This window comes from Cibotium barometz, chromosome 19, assembly GCF_041138505.1.
Source record: "Cibotium barometz isolate CiBa-2024 chromosome 19, ASM4113850v1, whole genome shotgun sequence".
Classification (NCBI taxonomy): domain Eukaryota; kingdom Viridiplantae; phylum Streptophyta; class Polypodiopsida; order Cyatheales; family Cibotiaceae; genus Cibotium; species Cibotium barometz.
The window spans coordinates 29,646,973-29,662,492 of record NC_141064.1 but is presented as its reverse complement, the minus strand read 5'-3'; positions in this window follow the sequence as shown (position 1 = coordinate 29,662,492).

Here is a 15,520-nt window from a genome sequence, read left to right as displayed (position 1 = left end):
CGTAAAAAATAAAGGCAAATGCTATCTTCAAAGCACATAAAATTATCCAAAAGATCAAAAAATCCTTATAAAACCATGGATAAAAGCATAGAAGCTCCTTGAATCCATGAAAAGCATAATTGATCATAAAAATCAATGCATACCATTTAATAGTCCTTAATCATGCCAAAAAAGAAGCATTAAAATTGGTGTGGCCAACTCATCAATCCGGAGTATATGAACATGGTGTTGCTCAAGCAAAACTCCAAAGTAAGCAAGTGAAACATATGTGTGTAGCACTCAATAAGAAACCCCTAGACACAAGTGATCTAGGCAGAACACCTGATGAGTCCAAATAAAACTTGGAAAACATCCAATAAAATCCACCAAAACAAACAGATCAACTAACCCATGATAGAATTTATCTTAGGCTTAAGAAATTAAGCATAGACCACACTTAAATAAGTGCAAAATAAATTATCATGGACAAGTGTTAAAGGTGAGATACACTTTGAACACAGATTATAGCCATCAAAAGAAATTAAGGAATATGTCCAAAAAGAATGGCTAAACAATGGTTAAAAAATCATGAAAACATCGTTTAAAATTAATCCAAACAGAAATAACTACTAATACGAGGTACAATCGTATTAATAATATACGAATAACCTGCATCAATCTAATGTTTGCACGAGAAAACGTACTTCAACATTAAATAACACTCAAAAATATTAAATTCTCGAGAAAAAGAATTATCATGATTTTTTCTAAATTTTCCTAATTTTATAGGACTTGAAAATATGATAATTTTGAATTTCACCAAACCTATCTTATGGCATTCCAAACCTATATTTTTCGAGAAAATTTTTAGTAATTAGATTTGCCAAAATACCATTCATATTTTAAAAATACCAATTTTCAAGATTTCTAAAAATAATTTCTAGAAAATTTCTAATTTTTTTAAGAATCCCATCGTTCACGAAATTTCTAATTCCGCCCGACAATTCTCAAATCCAATGAAAATTTATAATTTTAATAGATTTTCTAATTTTTTAGGTCAGAAAATATATTTTAAAGGAATTTGAATGGTCACGGGCGCCCGCCACATGCCAATCACCAACCCCACATTTTTCAAAAATTTAAAATAACCTTTGTCTAATTTTTCACTAATTTCATAGAATTGTTTGATAATTTACCCTGAAAACATTTAGAATACGAATGGTCAAAAAATTTCGAAATCCCAACGGTCTTCCCCAAATACAGAAAGCCAACAATTTCAGAAAAATGAAAAGATAAAAAAAATTGGAATGTGAAAGGTCAAAAGTTTCCGGAATCCGAAAGGTCAAAAGATTTTTCGGGATTCAGAAAGCCAAAAGGTTTCCCGGGAATGCGAAAAGCCAAAAGGTTCAAGGGAAAAAAAAATTTCCAGAGGTTTTTTAAAAAATTTAGAGAAATAAAAGAAAATTTTGGAATATTTCTCTCTTTTTATCCAAGCCTTTTTTTGGAAAAAAATAATAAAAAAGAACTCTTTTTATATTTTTTAAAGCTTTAAAAAAAATAAAGCTTTTAAGCTTTGTGTATCAAAGCTTTTTTTTTAAAAAAAATATAAGGGGGCAGGGGGGAGGGGGGGCGAATTTCGCCCGGCGGGCTGCAGCGCATCCTCCCCCCTGCGCGTTGCTAAAGAAAATGGAGAGGAGGGCAAAGCCTCTCCCTCCTCTCTCCTCCCCTTCTTCTCCATTCTTTATTTTCCCTCACCACCTCCTCCTTCTCTATTATAACAAAGATGATTAAAGTTTGCTTAAATTACTTTAATCATAATCAATACTTAATCATGATTAATATTTAAACAAAGTGTGCCAACTAAGAGGTGTTCACACGGGAGAGAGAAATAGAAAGAATCTCCGAATTTTGGGGGAAGAAAAGAAGCTTATGCATATGGGAGAGAACCCAATGCATCAATTGGCTGCCCCACTCTGTATTTTAGCAGAAATTTGGCACAAAATGGATTGCATATCCGCAGAAAATCTCTAAAAATGTATAAAAATTATAATTTTTAATCATAAAAATGCTCTAAAATTTTCTAAATAATTAGAAAAAAAATTCAAAATTTGTAAAAATTCAGAGAATTCATTCTACCAAAAATATCCGTACTAAAATATGTAGTATTTGGGTAAAATTTTTTATTAATGCTTATTGTTGTAGACCATAAAAAATAGAGAAAAATAGCATTTAAACTCATGAAATTTCCTCGCAACGTTTATTCGTCCATTGAATAAAAGAAACACGCGTTCCAATCGCCATATCGACGATCCACGTGATAATCATCAACACAAATCAATAAAATAATATTTTTATTTAGTAAATATTAAAATTTACTTTAAAAAATACCAAAAATTACATACAATAAGAAAGAAAAAATATTAACAATTAACTAGAGAAAGCTCTGATACCACTATTGAAACCCTAAGATCTCTCTAGATAATTGTTATGCATACACATGCATAAATCAGGCATAAACTCATCCACCCGACCCCTGAGCCCAAGGGATGCACACATGAATTATGATGAAGTACATCATACCTTTACCTTGATGTCCCAATCAAGAGGTATAACTCTAATCTAGTAGTATGTAGCTATAGTGTGAAATGGTATGAGTATATATAATCCTCTATACATAAGAGAACATCATATCATAACCTAGCCTCAAGATAACATCAAGAGACCATAGCCTAAGTCCCCTTGAATGTGCCCCATGTCCATATTATATAGAAGAGCCCTCAAGTGACTCTTGACTCTCCATTTCCCATGTGTGACCCTTGGATGCCTGACCCTAACCTTAACCCTTAAGGTTAGTCCTAACCCATGCTCCCACTTGAGCTTGTTCCCATGCTCCCATGCTCACAAGCCTAATGTGGGTTAGCCTCCTAGTATATGCACACATAATATGCATATAACACAAACACTTTCAAGTGAGACATATCTTATTTTATGCCAATAAACTTTTACTCAAGCGTCATACCATGAACAGCTACAGTGGGGATCCTATTCATGATGTACATAGAAGTTGCTACTGCTTTTGCCCAAAAATACTGTGGTATATTCTTTTTAGACATCAAATCACGTGCCACTTTTGCAATGTGCCTATTTTTTCTTTCTACAATACCATTCTGTACCTGCATGTAAACTATCTCTTGATTCCCTACTTTCTCAAGAAATCATTGAACTCATTGGAGAAAAGCCACCATTAGCGCAAGCCGACACTATCTAAAGTGCAAGCTTTTCAAATCACCTTTGCCAATTAACAGTGCAACAGTTATCAGTCGACCAAGGTCACAAGAGCAACCACAACAGCCACAGCCAACCAAAAAAAAGCACTAATGCTGGTGAAGGGAAAGCCATCTCTGTAAGCTATGGTGTTTAATTTTAACACTTTGGATTGCGCCATATCTCTCTCTCTCTTTCTCATATCGAGAAGGAGAGAAGTATTAATTTTTTTATGGCGACAATCTCTCTCTCTCTCTCTCTCTCTCTCTCTCTCTCTCTCTCTCTCTCTCTCTCTCTCTCTCTCTCTCTCTCTCTCTCTCTCTCTCTCTCTCTCTCTCTCTCTCTCTCTCTCTCTCTCTCTCTCTCTCTCTCTCTCTCTCTCATTGGTGGAAGGAGAGAAGCACCTCTCTTGTATTGGTGGCGGAAGGAGAGAAGCAATATCACAACTCCAGCACTGAGGGGACCAAAGCAGTTTCTATAGCAAGGCCGCCAATATTACCGACGCGATGAGACGGTTTTGATAAGGTATTCATCTTCATCTTGCATTCGAGTTTAATTTGTTACCATGACCTCAGAAGATTTCGGGCCCTCCAAGGGGTCAGCAGCATGGCGGTCATCCATCTTTGGATACCAATATGGCTGACCTAGATGTGGGTGATCACGGATTTGTGGATTTGCATGCATATACTTTGTTAGAATCACACACACATCGTCTTGAGCAAAGTTTACTTGTTCTTTCTCAAAGTTTACAAACCATGCAAGAGACTCTTAAGCAGTTGGTCACTAATTCAGGGCTTCAGAGTGTCTTGGTTAATACTCCAAGGGCATCTAGTCTTGGGGGGTCAACTCAAGACACCAAAATGCTCGGAAATCAGAAAGTGGCAGCTATGCTCAAGAGCATGAAGCCTCTTGTGTTTCGCAGCTATGCTCAAGAGCATGAAGCCTCTTGTGTTTCGCAGGGAAGAGAAGAAGCATAATAAAGATGCAATGAACACTCTTTTATAAAAGTGGACCGGTGATCTCAATTCCAATTTGAGTATTGAATCTCTCAATTCTATCTTATGTGAACAACATGTTAGTGCTATGCATAATAATGAACAAACTAAAAATTTTCCTAGGCACACTCAACAAGTTTCTAATTCTTTGCAAGTCTTTTGCATGAATTTCATGATGTATTTCCAAGTGACTTGCCGTCTGGTTTGCCCCCTGAGCACACTCTCCAACATGCCATTGAAGTGCTCAAGGATGCAAGCCTCCATATAAACTTAGCGATATTGAAGCTAGTGAGGTAAAGAGTGAGCTTGCTAACTACCTCGCCAGGGGCTTGCCAGGGGCTTCATTAGGCTTAGCAATTTGCCATAAGCATCACCAATTTTATTGGTGAAGAAGAAAGATGGGTCTATGCGTTTATGCATGGATTATCGTGGTTTGAATGTAAAGAATAAGTATCTGTTATTACAGCACGAGTTGATGAGCTTTCTAATCAACTGCAAGGTGCGTGATACTTTAGCAAGATTGACTTAAGGTCAAGCTATCATCAAGTTCACATCCGCATGGAGGATGTGCCTAAGATAGCTTTTCGTACCACAGATTTGGTCATTATGAGTTTTTAGTTATGCCCTCGTTCAGTCTAACTAATGCTCCAACTACATTTATGATACTTATGGATAGCATCTTACACCCGTATCTTGGTCAATTTGTTGTAGTATATCTTGATGATATTTTGATCTTTAGTCGCATAGAGGAAGAGTATTTGCAACACTTAAGATTAGTGTTCAAATTGCTAAGGCAAAATGCACTTCATGCTAAAGAGAGCAAGTGTGAGTTTTTTGCCTCAGAGATCCATTATTTAGGTTACATCATCTCGGCAGAGGGAATTCGGATGGATACTACGAAAGTAAAGGCAATTCTTAAGTGGCCTCATCCAACCAATTTAGAGGAATTACAAATATTCCTTGAGCTGGCAAGGTTCTATCATAAATTCATCCAAGATTATGCTAAGTTAGCGGTTCCCATTATGGACCAATTAAAGGATAAGGGTCAAAACTTTGTTTGGGGTGCTGACCAACAATAAAGTTTCAATCGCCTTAAGGTTTCCATAGATATCGCACCTCTGTTGGCAATAGTAGATCCTAATTAACCGTTTGTGGTTGAAATGGATGCTACTGACCATGCAATTGGTGATGTGCTTCTTCAAGGAGGAAGACTGGTAGCTTTTGAAGGCAAGAAGTTGGATAGAGCTCAACAGAATTATTCTGTGTATAAGCGTGAGCTTTATGCCATCATTTATGCTCTAGGCAAGTAGAGACATTATCTGCACGGTGGTAAGTTTGAGATTGTCTTTGATCATGAGAGCATCAAATGGTTGACAACTCAAACTCATTTGAAAGGTCATAAAGCTTGGTGGGAAGAAATCCTCCAAGAATTCGACTTTCAACTAAGGTATCAGAAGGGCCGATACAATGTTATGGGTTGATGCCTTAAGACGCATGCCTCAAGTCAACTCATTGAGTTTCATGGAGTTGAAAAGTGAATTTTTAGATTCACTCAAAGGTAAGTGTGAATATGATCAGTCATATGCAAAGGTGTGGACAGTTGTTACACGTAAGGATCCCTCCCACTCCGCAGTAGCGAGTGAAGATGATAGTTCCACACCCAGCTCTCCTCTTTCTAGGGATGAGCTTAATTGTTAGAAGTATTTTTCCATCGATAGTGGGCACTTGTTACACACAAAAAGAGTTTGTGTGTACCCTCGGCGGACGCCGACACTAGGCGCCAAATACTTTATGAGTGTCATGATAGTCTAAGTGCAGGTCATCTTGGAATTAGAAAGACCTATACCTTAGTGAGAAGGTAATTCTATTGGCTTGGACTTCACAAGGATGTCCAAGAATATGTTTTGCATTGTCAAAAATGCCAAGTCAATAAGGTTGAGCGTCTTAAGATAAGCGGGCTATTACAAAAATTAGATATCCCTTATGGTAAGTGGAAAAGCATCTCTATGGATTTTATTGTAGGTCTACCCAACTAGGTCATGATGCCATCTAGGTTGTAGTGGATAGGTTAACTAAGATGTCTTGGTTTATTCCAACTAAAAACCATAGTGAAAATGCCAGACTTAGCTAGGCTTTTCATTGAGAATATCTATCAACTTTATGGACTTCTAATATAGTCAGTGATAGATACCATACATTTAATAGTCACTTCTGGCGAGTAGTATTCAAAAGGTTGGACACAATGCTCAATATGAGCATAGCTGATCACCCCAAAGTGATGGTCAGATAGATCAGGTCAACCAAGTACTCGAGAATATACAAACGTATTGGAAAGATTACTTACCAATTTTAGAATTTGCCTACGATAGTGCGAAGCATGTTGCTACTACAGGCTTTAGTCCTTTTGTGCTTATGTATGGGTTTCATACCCGATCTCCAGTAGCTATGGGGTTAGCTATTAAAAGAATTCAAAAAGTGTAAGATTTTCTGCAAGATCATCATGATATGCCAAAAATCGCTAAGGAAAATGTTAAACGGGCCTAAGATCGTTACAAGCATTATGCAGACGAAGACCGCAGAGTGGTCACATTAGAAGAAGGTGACCAAGTATTTCTCAAAGTTCCCTCGAGGTCGGAAACTTTGAAGACGTGCAAAGTGCCAAAGTTGTCGCCTAGGTATTGTGGACCTTTCACAATACTTAAGCATGTAGGTGAAGTTGCCTACAAGTTAGCTAACATTTCAAGGTTTGCCCAGTTTTTCATGTTAGTCGTCTGTGGAAATGACTAGGCGAAGATGCCAATGTGGTGGATACAGGTGTTCTTGTAGATTTAATGGAGCCTCCGATGTTACCACACGAGCCAGAGCGCATCTTGGATTTTCAAGAGTGTTAACCCAATTCTAGGGTTAATAAGATCTACCGTCATTATCTTACATCAAGGAGTCACGATAGATACACCAAAGGGTCATACATTCAAGATATGAAGCAATACTGTCCAAAGCTACAACTTGGACGGGCGCTCGTAATGTTGTGATAAGTATTTATGGCGATTCCTGCTTCAAGAGCGTGTGGTAGCAAGATAGGGTGAAGTCCTAAGTGATGTACTTCATGGATATATTATGAGAGTAGTCATGTAATAGCATTAGGCCTCTTATGAGCCTAAAGTGCCCAATCGGCCACAGTTTAAGTGAGTGTGAACACTTATGGCCATGTATATAAGTGAATATCTCTCATAATACAACATACTCTCCCATTATACAATTGAGTCTTGCTCTTGCTAATCTCTTTCCCTAATGTATGCTAGTGAGTGTGTGTAAGCGAAGTGAGGTGAGAGGAGGGACGAGTACCCATAGTGCAACGCGGCTGTTGCAACGCGGCTGTGTGACAACGCTCGAGGAGGCATGGTGGAATTGCTTCTCAAGGAGTTGTAGAGCTTGGAGACCTCAAGGATTACGAGCTCGGCCATTAGAAAGATCCTCACGGCAGTTGCGGTTCACCAGGTAATCTCTTGTTGGATGTGTTTCAAGGAGGGTTAGGGTGAGCCATAACCTTTTTTTGCACCATTGCCATGGAGCCATCCCCCTTAGCTTTTTCCATCGTTTTTCCTCTAATCTACGTATTATCCATTATCTTGATTAATGGTTTTCCATTAAAAAGATGTGGATTTGATGGTTGGTGTAGAATAGCTCTCTTTTTTATTTTTGAAAAGAATGCTTTTTGCTTAATTTTCAGCTTAATTTATTGTTTTTGTTGTTCTTATTGTGGTTTTTCATGCTCTTAGGGCTTGCACATAGTTTGTATTAAGCTTATTTTGCATCCATTGTATCAAACAATGCAATAGAATACAATTTTGAGTGAATGTTAGCTCTCTTTAATGTTAAACATAAAACTAAGATCATTAATTTTAGTTTAATTATGTGTTTTTTGTTGAAATTGTTTGCATTAGACTGTTAGCAAGCATTAGGAGAGGCTTAATCTTTCAAAAAATTTCTTAAAACCATCAAAAAATCCTTGTTTTTGTCATTAAGGGTGATTAATCTTATTTAAGCGATATAAATTTTAAAAATTATATTAATTGGGGTTTGAATTGATCATATAAGTAGTCGAAATTAGTGTTTTTTAGTGTTTTGAGAGTATCTAGATGCATCAAAACACCTAATTACATCAATTTCTTCATGAATTGGAGGAATTCGACTCTCTTTGATTAGCTTTGCCTTAATAGAGAAGACTAAAATTAAGAGTCTAATTAATCTCTTATTTTAAATTAATTTACACAATTGTTGATGCACATAGATTAGCATTGCCTTGCTCTATCCAATGATGTGCTCAATTGTCTAAATTAATTAGGGATTAGTGGTTAATTAGAGTCCTTGATTAGTATAAAAGAGGAAAAGATTAGTGAATGGATTAATCTTGGATTAATTTATAATCACTTTTTTACATAACTCATTAAGACTAATGAGCATTCAATGAGTAGATGCTCATGAGTTGTCAAATTGTCCATTTTGGGGATCATTTATATGAAGGGTGTAAGGGGTGTCATAAAAAGGTTTACTTTTTTTATTCACTTATCTTTTTGGGAAAATGCCCATATCTCCTTCATTTTAAATTCAAAAAATATCCTCCCCCAATAAAAGAAATTCATATTTCCCACTAGACTCCCAAAAAAAAAATTCGAAAAATGGTTCACGCCGTGAGCCATTTTTGCAACTTCACGGCCTCTAAGGTTTCACGCGCTAGGAGTCCGTGCCCAAAAAAAAATCAAATTTAATTTTTTAGTGAAGTCCATTTTTTAGAGAGAGAGTGGTGCTCAACCAATGAGGAAGTGGCTTCCGTCAAAGAGAAATTCGGCATTTTAAAGCAAGAATTCAAGTAAATAGAGTAAAATTATACTCAAAATGCATCTTAAAATAACATTTACTCAACTTAAAATAATACTACCAAATCTTTGCACGTAAGCTAAAAGATAGTGGTAGTTAATAACATTTACGCAACTTAAAATAATAATAAAATAATACTACTAGATCCTTGCAGGTAAGCTAAAAGATAGTGGTAGTTAATGATTATGTGCAAGGATTCGGTACTATTGTTTTATTATTATTTTAAGTTAAGTAAATGTTTTCCCCCAAAACTAGCTCTGATCTTCTTCGTCTCCAACATAGTCGTTCTTTCTTTTTCTAAGTCTCCTCCAAATTAAGCTCTCATCTTCTTCTTCCGTGTGTCTTTTGCTACACAAAATGGCAACCTGTAGAAAGCCTCATACTAGCATTTCAGCTATTACTGTATTAAATAGTTATAATACGGACGATGGGACATGGATACCATCTCTACAATTAAAATCGGGAGCTGGGTACTTTTATAGAGAAGGAAGAGGAAGAGGAGAAATGCTAATGAATTTGTGGAGCCATTCAAGGGACAAGTTAAAGAGTTCAAGGAATGTGAATCCAGCAAGCGTGTGACAAAGGTACTAATACAACATGTTTTCCAGCATGTAGACTTGAGGGTGAAAAAATTTCCTTCTGGTCTTCCACGATATCGTCCCAACTATGAGTAGTATCTTAGTCAAAGCTTCTTTTCTTTTAAAAGTGTAATTGTTGTTATTATGGAGTTGTTTATCCATTCAATCATGTCTCCTTATTGTTTTAAAAGTGTCTAATTGTTGTTTTAACAATGTCTAATCTTTTAGTTTTATGTAGATATTTATCCATCCAATAGGACACACTGGCAACAAAACCAGTGGAGAGTATAAGTGGGATTTTTTACCCTTTCCATGCATATGTAGGAGAACAAATTTACAAAGGAAGAACTCATAGAGATCTTGCAGACCATGGCATATTTTTCTATGATATGCAATACTTTGAACCAAACACGTCTTTTGGATGGGGTCGTTTGACTCCATTACCCCTCCCATTATTTGGAAGTAAAGATTGGCCATTGCCAACTTCACAAACTAGTAAAAGTTATAGGATCAGGTTGTATCACGACATACAGAAGTCTCTTAAGGCATCTGTTGCAACAAAGAATGCCAAGCCTACTATTTTTATACCTATGGAAGTGTTTATTCACTTTTTCTTTGATGAAGAAATAAGAAATACTTCAATAATGTTTATTTGCAAGTCAAGTAAGGCACTGGACTATTTGGACAATGGTTGGGATAGGAGAAAGATAGAAGGCATCATTTCTGTTTTGGAGAAGAAGTTAGTAGTTTACAAGTACATTATTAGCTCTCAAAACTTCATTGTAACTTTTCTCACTACACCAGATATCATTATGTTAATGGCAACCTTGTTCCATTAGATCAAGATTTGGAGTCAGATCCCGAGAATATGCCTCTAGAAATGGAGATATATTTGGAAGGGCAATTACTTACAATGCTGAACACACTATCTAAAACATCTCTTTCTCAAATTAGAGAAGACCTTACATACAAGGAGACTGAACAATTGCCAAAAGATTATACATTTACAATGGATACTAAAAAGGTAAACAATTTATATTTACATTCACCATTTAGTATGTTGTGCAGAACATTATGTAAGATACCACTAACAAAACCCATTTTTTAAAGTGCCAAGGTGATAAGAGAAAATGACTTTCTGCAAAGAATTTGTCTCTCATACTATTCACTTCATTAGTCATTGAATGATGACAATCAAAACATTGTAACTCCAAAAATAATTTAATATATGAAAGATTTTTTTCTTATATATCAATGTTGGGTCTCTTATAAAATTAATGTTAATGTTACAAATGTAAATAAAAGTCTAATGATGCTGACGTCAATCAGAAGACTCTAGGGCACGACGACAACGATGCCGTGATAGAGAACTCGACTGTGCTTAGGATTGAGGCAGCCTTCGATTTTGGTCCTGACCCACTCTTTCCATTTCTTCCCACAGTCTTTCTTCTCTTCCCCTCTCCGCCTGCATCTCGACCTGCCTCCTGGATTCCACCCATTCATCCACCTCAGCTTGCAGCCTGTCATAATCATTGAGGGCAGCCATATGTGCTTCGAATTGTCTTTGTCGCTCCTCGTCTCACTGACGTACTCTCTCTGCAGCTTCCCTTGCAAATTCGTTTGCCCTCCTGACCTCTTCTGCACGATCATGGACAGCCGAAATAATTCTTTGTACAGCTTTGGTCCTAAACTGTTTTACGTGTAAGGGAGCATATTTGTTCAAAATTATTTCTTGTACACAGAGAAAAGCTTTGTTAGGGATATTATATCTATGTTAGATTATGAAAGTCTACGTTACAAACATCACTTACATCAGGAATATCAAAAATTGTCTTTATTAAAAGGTAGGCATTTAGGGCCATCCTCCATCTACAACTGATATCTCCGGGCTAGACTAGCACCCTTATCCTATGATATTATATCTACGTTAGATTATGAAAGTCTACGTTACAAACATCACTTACATCAGGAATATCAAAAATTGTCTTTATTAAAAGGTAGGCATTTAGGGCCATCCTCCATCTACAACTGACATATCCGGGCTAGACTAGCATCCTTATCCTATGATATGTCATGTTTTGTACAAGGTTCGGCTCCATTAAGGGATATTCCAATGCATATATATAAATTTTTAAGCACATCTAAGAGGTCAAAAAAATAAGCATCAGCTTATCTTGCTTAAATAAATCTACGTGCTTGTGGAAGAGGGAAATGTCAATAGGGACTTACCCTCTAATGCGGCCATGATATTGTTGAACAGAGTTTGCAAAATAACACGTGTTTTGCTCAATGTTGTACAAAAGCAAACTCTAGTGTCGGCTAAAAAAAATAAAGAGGACATAGGTGTTATTAAAGAAAACACATATAGATTACCAAATATTTGATGTCAATTTAAAACTTAACAACATGAGACTCTCTTCATGGTAAGCCATGAAAATAAGTCTTGCCAAATCGAGGTTCACTGGTTCAAACCACGACAGAAGACTCAAAAATGATGAGCTATCATTTTGTAATGCCATGGAAATGAGAGGATCCACAGTATATGTACAGTTTTGGACTTGTTCTGGTAGTAGCAATATACAATACCTAAAGGCAACAATGAAAAGAACAAAGAATTAGTCCACTAGTACTTACAACTCAGTCATGCATCATACTATATACATCATGCATTATATATACTATACATACCATAGTAAAATATTGACAATGTTGTCTGTGATTTCCATTGCGTCATTCATCAAAACATGTAAATCGTATCCATCCAGAGGTCTGACAAGTCTCTGGCCCTGAAGTGAAAATGCCGCTCCAACCGGCGCAGCAGTCTCCAAAACTCTCAATTCTTTGATATTCTCTACTTCAATTAGATTTGATTCCCTCTCTATCCTGCCTACATCTTCTTCTTCTGCAACAATTTTAACTTCAGCGAAGGGTTGTGGCTGTGCTGCAGAGTAGCCTTCAATTGTGGTTGGTCCTCCGGTTGTGGTTATGCCTCCGGTTCTAGTTGTGTGTGAGGTTCTGCTTGAGGGTCGTCATCACTAGGGTGTTCTAGTCTTCACCTACTCTGCAAACGGGTTTCCCTGTCGTTTCGTGAGGAGCACAGGAGTTCTCAAATGGCCTTGTACGAGGATGGAGGGGGGGAACTGTAAGGATACACCGCATTCGAGGATCGCTTTACAAAAAACAGGAACAAGCATCTGGTCATATATGTACCGCAATCGACAAATGGTATCAAAATCCCTCGGCATTATTGTTGTCAGCCTATGGGTATGAGCGGCGAGAAAGTAAGCATCTTCAAAACTCGATGATCCAGTCCTCATTGATTTCTTGAAGACATAATAATACAGATGCTTGCCATCATATGCCAATACTCCATTTCTTGATTTCTTGATTTCTTGAAGACATAATAATACAGATGCTTGCCATCATATGCCAATACTCCATTGCTCACAAATTTCATGCACAATCCTTTGGAAAGGGAGCCTGGATATCGCAAGCTGCATGTGTCGCTCAATGTGACGAAGCTCCTGCAAAACTGCCCTGTGAGCTTGATACCTCCTTGTTCTGCCTTGCGCCTACAATGACTCGGTAGGTCTTTCAAGCCTCCAAGTAGTTGACTTGGTATATGAGCCATCTAAATAAATAAACAAAGCATGATGAGAAACGCATTTAAAAAAGTCAGTACCAAATGATATAACACAAGTAGGATTCCATAGTACATTGTATTGCTTGGTACTGACCCCACGAAAAACATTATGACAATGGAGTTCGGTACCAAGCGATATAAAGTAGACAAGATTCCGGAGGCCTTTGAATCGCTTGGTATTGACCCCATGAAAAACATTATGACAATGGGGTCGCCACTAAGCGATATAAAACAAACAAGACTCCAGAGGGCTTTGAATCACCTGGTACTGACCCCACGAAAAAACGTTATGACAATGGGGTCGGAACCAAGCGATATGAAACAAACAAGAGTCCAGAGGGCTTAGAATCGCTTGGTACTGACCCCATGACCAACGTTATCACAGTGGGGTCGGTACCAAGCGATATAAAGCAAACACGATTCCGGAGGCCTTTGAATCGCTTGGTACTAACCCCATGAAAAACATTATGACAATGGGGTTGGAACCAAGTGATATCAAACAAACAAGAGTCTAGAGGGCTTCGAATCGCTTGGTATTGACCCCACAAAAAACATTATGACAATGGGGTCGGAACTAAGTGATATAAAGCAGATAGGATTTCGAAAACCTTTGAATCACTTGGTACGAACCCCATGAAAGAGGGCTTCGAATCACTTGGTACTGACTCCACAAAAAAGATTATGCCAATGGGATCGAAATCAAGCGATATAAAGCAGACAAGATTTCGGAGGCCTTTGAATCGCTTGGTGTACTGATCCCATGAAAAACATTATGATAATGGGGTCACCACCAAAGCGATATAAAACAAACAGAACTCTAGAGGGCTTCGAATCGCTTGGTACCGATCCCACGAAAAACATTATGATAATGGGGTCATAACCAAGCGATATGAAACAAACAAGAGTCCAAAGGGCTTAGAATCACTTGGTACTGACCCCATGACTAACGTTATCACAATAGGGTTGGTACCAATCGATATAAAGCAGACAGGATTCTAAAGGCCTTTGAATCGCTTGGTTTACTAACCCCACCAAAAACATTTTGACAATGGGGGGTCAGAACCAAGCGATATAAAACAAACGGGACTCCCAGAGGGCTTCAAATTGCTTGGTACTGACCCCATGACCAACGTTATCACAGTGGGGTTGGTACCAAGCGATATAAAACAGACTGGATTCCGGAGGCCTTTTAATCGCTTGGTACTGACCCCATGAAAAACATTATGACAATGGGGTCGCCACCAAGCGATATAAAACAAACAGGACTCCAGAGAGGGCTTCGAATTGCTTGTCTTCTCAAGCAAAACAAGCAATTTGGGACATACATTTTTAGAACTTTACACTATTTCTTAAATTTTCTTTGTAATCTAAAATCCTTCTAGGTTTAATTCTAATAGGAAATCCTCAAAGCTAACCGACTCTGTGTGATAAGCTGAGACACCCATTTGCATTGGGTAAGATACGTTGCCGTCATTGCCAATGCCATCGCCCCTTCGTCTTGGAAGCTTTCAATTTTTTCTATAGGTATGCCCATCTCTCCCTCCCTCCTTCCCTCCCTCTCTTCCTCTCTCTCTCTCTCTCTCTGTCTCTCTCTCTCTCTCTCTCTCTCAAAAACACTCAAAAGGAATAAACACACACACACACACACACACACGATGAGGTGGGGGGGCGAGCCGGTTTGAGCCCCCCTCCACTAAAGTAAAAACCTTCATATTTTTCTGTAAATATGAAGGCCAAGTAAGTTTATAGGCTTTCACGTTGAAGGTAGGGTAGGCCATCAATTTTCAAGCCTGGAAGATAGACTATTTCAGCTTACAAAATACAACTAAAATACAAAATATATCGCTTATATGTTTTTTACTTAATATATAAAGGCTTCATCTTAAAAAAAAACTTATTGACCCCTTTAAGTCTCTTTAAATTTAGGGGTCAGTACCAAGGGGTGATGGGCTCATGAATTCCACGGTGTGAGCCCTCTACCACTTGGTACTAACCCCTCTTTTTTTGGTACTAGTACCAAGCGACAGGGGGCTTGCATGTGTATATCCAAATCTCCTTATCGCCAAGTACTGACCCCATGTATAATAAGCGTGCATGTTCTAATTGACTGAAATGTTTTTTTAGGCATGTCTTTGAAAGAATTGGACATTGTCTCGGATGACGAGGCTAGGGAGTCTTGTGCA